Below are 6434 nucleotides of genomic sequence, written 5' to 3'. Positions count from 1 at the left end.
GTGGTGCTGGGGGATTGAACCACGGTCCCTGTGCTTTGCTAAGCTTGTTCTAAGTAGGTGCTTTAGACCACTGAGCCATCTCACCAGCCCTCCATGCTCTTCTTGACTTGATGGTCTATGAAGAGAAATCTGCCATTATTCTGATGGGTTTTCCTTTCAATGTGATCTGTTTCTTTTCTCGAGCAGCTTTTAGTATATTGCTGGATTTCTGGGACCTTGACTATTATATGTCTGGGTGTGTTTTTAGTTGGGTTGATGTTATTTGGAGTTCTATATGCTTCAGTTAACTGAATGCCAGATTGCTTTTCCATATTGGGGAAGTTTTTTGCTGTTACTTCTGCCCAAATTCTTTTTATATCATTTGTATTGACTCCTTCTTTCTCATTGATGCCTATTAGTCTCACATTGTTCATCATTCCATCATCTTGCAGATGTTGAATTGTTTTTTTCCCTGCATCCTAGTTGTTTTTAAGAGAACTGTTCTTAACTTTTCACTCGCTGCGAGGTGTCTTCAAGATCTGAAACTCTATCTTCTCTTTCATTGAAATGGTTTTTACAGCTTGTGATTGAGATTTTAAGTTCCACTACATCTCTTTGACTGTGCTTCATGTGATCTATTTCTTTCCTATATTGCTCATTCAAGGATCCCATCATTTTTTTATTCTCCTCTATTTGTTTAACAGTGTCTTCTTTAGAGGCAGTTATTCTTTCATTATAGTTATCCTTTCTTTTTTTACTTCAGAGATTATTTCTGACCTGATTTCCTCTATACATTTCTGCAGTTATTTCTTTACTTTAGATGCTATTAATTCAGAGATTTCAACTATGTGATTCCCAGTTTCTTTTATGCTAGTGTCTCCTGCATTTGTTCTGGGTGGGCTCAGGGCCTGAGATTGCATTTTGCTCCTCTTTGTCATTTTGTATAGCGCAGTCCTCTGACCTTTGGTGTAGAGCTTTGGTGTAGAGCTTTGGTGCAGTTATTATCTTAGCACCTACCAAAATTCGGGTCTGGATCTATGAAGTTTGAATTTGTCCCAGTGTGCCTGGCTTGGGTCTGGCCACTGTGCTTAACTTCTTCCTGCTACAGCCTGTGGATGTGAACCTGCTGTGTCCCTCTGGCAAGATGTTCTGCTCCTGGATTAGCTGGGTGGTTCTGGCACCTAGCCTATTTGCAGGGACTTCAGCTACAGTTTCACATCAGGCCTGTATGTCAGGCCTGGACTGGGTCTGGCAGAGTCCTCAGTGGTCCTGAGAACATGGTGGAAGGTCTCACTCACACACCAGGCCTGGGCTGGGTCCCCCTTTTTCTTTGAAGAACTGGGGATTGAACTCAGGCCCTTACGCTCGCCATGGAAGAGCTTATTCTACTGAGCCATCTCCCTGGGTCTCATTTTTTAATGTATTTGATACACAGTCCTACTACACAGATCAGAGGAGTTCTTTTTTTATGTATTTGATACAGGGTCTCACTATGCAGATTGGACTTGTAGTGATTCTCCTGTTTTCAACCTCCCCAGCACCAGGATTACAGACATGCACCACGATGACTGGACTTGGTGGCCAGCTCAGTGTGCCCAGGGGCAGGGCTGGCACAGCATATGGTACTAGGAATTAAAGCCTGGTTCCTGGGTCTGCCTATGTAGGCACTAAGTCTGTTGAGCTATCTTGCTGGCCCGAACCTTTTTTCACAAAATTTATTTGTTATAGTGTCTCACTACACAGATTGGACTCTCAGGGATCCTCTTGTCTCAGCCTCAGCACTGGGTCTACAGGCATGAGCTATCATGCCCAGGAACCAAACTCAGGTTTTGTACTTGCCAGGCAGGTGCTTAGACCACTGAGCTATCTCCTCAGCCCTCACAACAGTCTTAAGTGTGTAACAAGACCCTATAACAAGCAAACAAATAAACATACATACATAAAAAATAGAAAATTATAAGACACACAAGCACAATGCAACTCCAAACATCCTATTTATCTAGGGCAAGTCCAGGGTACAACAAGATAGAGAAAATCAGAAACCACCACCTTAATTTTCTGAAATGATAGCACCAGAAGTTTAAAAAAATGAATGAGGCTATAGAGAAGAGATGGTGATCAAAATGAAAGACTTGCTCAATGACTCTAGAGAAGATACAGATAAAAAATAGAGGAGTGTAGGAAAATGATAGAAACTGTGAATGTCCAACAAAGGAAAGAAATGAAATCCATGAAATAGATATATACACATATGCAAGAGGTTAAAAATTCCATGGCAATTATGTGCAACTAAATTAACCAAAGTTATTTTATTTTTTTGAGACACGGTCTCACTATGCAGGTTGGGCTGGACTTGTGCTCACTTTTGTAGGCCACAGGCTGGTCTCCAATCACAGAGATCCTCCTGGCTCAACCTTCAGAGTGCTGGGATTACAGGCATGTGCTACCACGCCTGGTTCCAGAGCTGCACTGCAGGCACCCTGCATCCAGGGCTGAGATGGCGCACCCTGGATCCAGAGTGAGACCACATGGCATGCGGGGCTGAAGATCAAACTTGGGTCCTTGTGCTTGCCAGGTGAGCTATTTCACCAGCCCCTTACAATTTAATTTGATTAGTTGCTACCTCTGTAAGGCCCACCTGTACCCCAGAATCATCTTGGGTACCAAATATATCATCAGAATTGACATTAATAACAGGGTGAGCATTTAAATTTATATGGGCCTGTGCCTCACATTCTTAAATATATTCATGCCCCCAGATTTGATACTGTGTGGGACAGACAATGCCCTTCACTAATTTTTTCCGGAACCATTTCATAAGAGTCTCCAATACCTTCAAAAATATCCAGAGTAAAAGAGCTTCGTATAATAATCTTAACAGCTCATAGTCTTTAACAGCTCTCTTGAACTTTCTGTAAATTTTAAAATCCAAATACTGGTGATAAGGAATCCCCTGTTGTCCTATTGTCAACTGCACAATAGGTGCAGCAATGTGAGGTTTTGGGTTTTTTGTTTTTGTTTTTCATTTTGTCTATTTGGTACAGGGTCACACTACACAGATTGGACTCGTGGTGATCCTCCTATTTTCAGCCTCCCCAGTTCTGGGATTACAGGCATGTGCCAATATGTCCAGACTCTGTTGCTGGCTCAGAGCACCCTGGGGGCACAGGTTCTGCACATTCATCAGTTATATAACTTGCTTACATCTTATCCTCAAATAACCTGAGGTTCTCACAGAATAATACTCAAAACATAATGGAAGTGTGCCCTCAGATTCATTAGGTACACAGGTCAAGGAAGGTCAGCATTTAGCTTATCCAGTGTGCCTGGGAGCAAGCTGTCCTTTTCCTTTAGCCCATGTCTATCCTACATTATTTCATTCCATTCTTTTAGTAATATATGAATGATCAATCTGTATTACTCAGCTCTGTTGCTGTGACAAAATGTCCTCCCACCAAAAAAAAAAAAGCAATTTACAAGAGGAAATATTTATTTTGGATCATGTTTTCAAAGGTTTCAGTCATGTTCAGCTGGTTCCATCACTTTGACCTTGGGTGGAAGCAGAGGATCACGGTAGCGGGAACATGTAGCAGAAGTGACTGCTCACTTTGAGGTGTCCAGAAAACAAAAAGAGAAAGAGGGAGAAAGAGGCAAGGTATAGACCCAAAGCTATACTCCAGGGATTCACAATGCTCAGCTAGATCCCACTTCCTGTCACACACCAAACCTAAATGGCCCCTTCACCTTCACCTACACTTGATTCAAGCATCTACCATGTCACTGTTCTTAGCCTTCTGAGAAAAGTTGACATGAAGGTTGCCTGCCTAGTACAGAAGGACTCTGCAGATCTGACACAGCAGCAACGGATGACACAGTTTTACACAAGCATTAGAAATAATGGCAGAGCAAGAATTGATTTCAGAGTTAAATTATATCAATGTCTTCAAAGAGATTTTTGTGTTATAAAAATCTCAATTTCTATTACTACAAAAAGAAAAAGATATACATTAAATAGTGTCATAGTTACTTTTCTCTCAGTTCTGAGACAAAATATCAGACACCCAAAGTTAAAGGGGAAAGATTTATTTAGCTCACAGTTTAATGAGGTTTCCATCCATAATCTGCTGGCTCCAAGGCAGGGTATCTTGGCAGAAGAGCACTGCAGAGATCAGTTCACGGATTCCACAAGGTAGCAAAAACAACAAGAGAGGGACCTTACCAGCATCTTTCTGCCTTTTTTACATTGTACCTAGGTGACCAGGATTAGGGTGCTGTCCAGCTAATCAGTGGAGTGATTTAGTAATCACTCATCCTTAATCCAGCATCACAAACTCAAGATCCAGTCACCTCTGAAAAAGCCCCACCTGTGACTTCATGAAGCTTTGGGGGACATCCAGACACAAGCCACATCAAATATAATACTGCTACCTGTATTGGTCAGTGTTTTACTTAGAGGAACAGATAGAATGTAAGGAACAGATATTAACACAAGATATACAATGTATCAGTCACTACACTACCCCTCCAAAGCAAAACAATAAAACAATATCTTGTCATTTTAAACACATACACAAATAAATTATCTCATCGTTTTTACTTTGTATTATTCTCTATAAAACACACTAAACAATGTTAAAAATTGTTTCTCTATAAAAACACTAACAATGTTAGTTCTTTAGTAGTTTTTCGTGTGAATACTGTAATGTTTACATATATAAGTATATAATCTTTAAAAACAATTCCCTGCGAAAGATTTATTTTTTGTGATGTTAGGGATTGAACCCAGGGCCTCATGCCTGATAAGGAAGTGCTCTAATTCTGAGCTACAACTCTAACCCAAAGATGTTTTATTCAACAGAAATTAATTAAAACTCATTTAATATTACCACAAGACATTTTCAAACATGACAATTATCTCAACAAAAAACAAGATAGGCTAAGATGCATATTTTTCTAAATATTGTTTATAAAATATAGCAGGAGTATATAGGATTATGAAGTTTGATGATGAGTATAGCTCAGTGGTCTAGTACATGGCTAGCATGCAAAAGATCCTTGGGTTCCAACCACAGTGCTTAACAAAAAAATAATTCTATAGAAAAATAAAAAGAAAAATGCAATTAAAAGTTAACTATCACCCCTGGGCACACTGAGCTGGTGATGGAGTCAGGTGTGGTAGTGCACCCCTGTAATCCCAGTGCTAGGGATAAAAAAACCAGGATGATCACCACAAGTTTAAGCTGTAGTAAGACTCTGCACAAAAAAAAAATCAAATATAATAAATCTATTGGATTGAACCGGAACCTAAAGGAAATGGGTAGTTTCCTAGTAACAAAAAGGAATTGAAATTAGGGAAACTATAAATAGATCAATTTGCCAAGTCCAGTGCAGCTCTCAAAGTCCTGGGGGGAAGGACACCAAGAAGTTGAAGAAATAAAGATAAGGACAATATACAGAAAACCAAGGTCATGTGGAGCCCTCCCTCCAAATGGGAGGAAAAGAAACTGAATAATCATGGCAGTGCATTTATGTATACACTTAGAAGATTGGTGCCAGGTGAACCCCCTGCCTAACAGCCAGCATACCGCGCATGCCCGTATTTCCCAGGCTGGAACACCTGTTCACCTAGGGTTCCCTTTAGGGCACTCCTCAGGCACTCCATGCTCTTGGCTTGGATCACTAGCTTGGCTGCTCCCAGCAACACACCTTTTCTCTTTTTGTAATTGAATCAGTGGATATTCACTTGAATTTGGAGGAGCTGTGATTGGAGGACTCTGAAGAGTTTTCTTTCTTGTGGTTACACTTTTCTGCTGGATGTTTAAGACTAAGTTAAAGTGAGACCTAGATTAATTAAAATGGATTTTTTTTTTTTTGCTATATATCAAGGTCAGTTAAGTCACCTCAGGAATTACCTTGGAACTATGCAAAGCACCTCTTAGTACTTCTGTGAATGTCAGCATCTGGATGAGTCATAGTCATTGCCTCACCAAGTTACTTGCTGCAAAAGCTTAGGATATTATTCTCTCTGGGTGACTCTCCTTAGGCAAACTATAGGCCACTGATCACCTTCCTCTGTGTTCCCACAATTTCCTTGGTCAGAAGACCAGGGACTCACTGAGTTATAACATGTACAGCAGAGGTTCTCTTTTGTGCTGTGTCCTCGTTGACCGTGAGGGCTAGGGCCAAAATACTGGCTGTCCTCCTAGCCCATATATCTCTAATTTTTTCTCTCAAAAGCTCAGTTGTGAAGAGATGTAATTAAAAACCTACCGGCAAAGAAAAGTCCAGGTCCGGATGGATTCACAGCTGAATTCTACAAGACATTCACAGAAGATGTAGTCCCTATACTCCTCAAACTCTTCCGTGAAATGGAAAAGGAAGCAATCCTCCCAAAATCATTCCTGGAAGCAAGTATTATATTAATACCAAAACCAGGGAAAGATGCAACTAAGAAA

The 6434-nt window shown here is 40.5% G+C and overlaps 1 pseudogene; it reads right to left on the bottom strand.

Annotated features, from left to right (window-relative positions):
* The window catches only part of LOC101576405, a 14651-nt pseudogene that overhangs the window by 7771 nt on the left and 446 nt on the right, over positions 1–6434 (bottom strand).

This window comes from Octodon degus, unplaced genomic scaffold, assembly GCF_000260255.1.
Source record: "Octodon degus isolate 3935 unplaced genomic scaffold, OctDeg1.0 scaffold00006, whole genome shotgun sequence".
NCBI classification, from domain to species: domain Eukaryota; kingdom Metazoa; phylum Chordata; class Mammalia; order Rodentia; family Octodontidae; genus Octodon; species Octodon degus.
The sequence above is the reverse complement of the archived record's forward strand: the minus strand, read 5'-3'. Positions and strand labels throughout refer to the sequence as shown.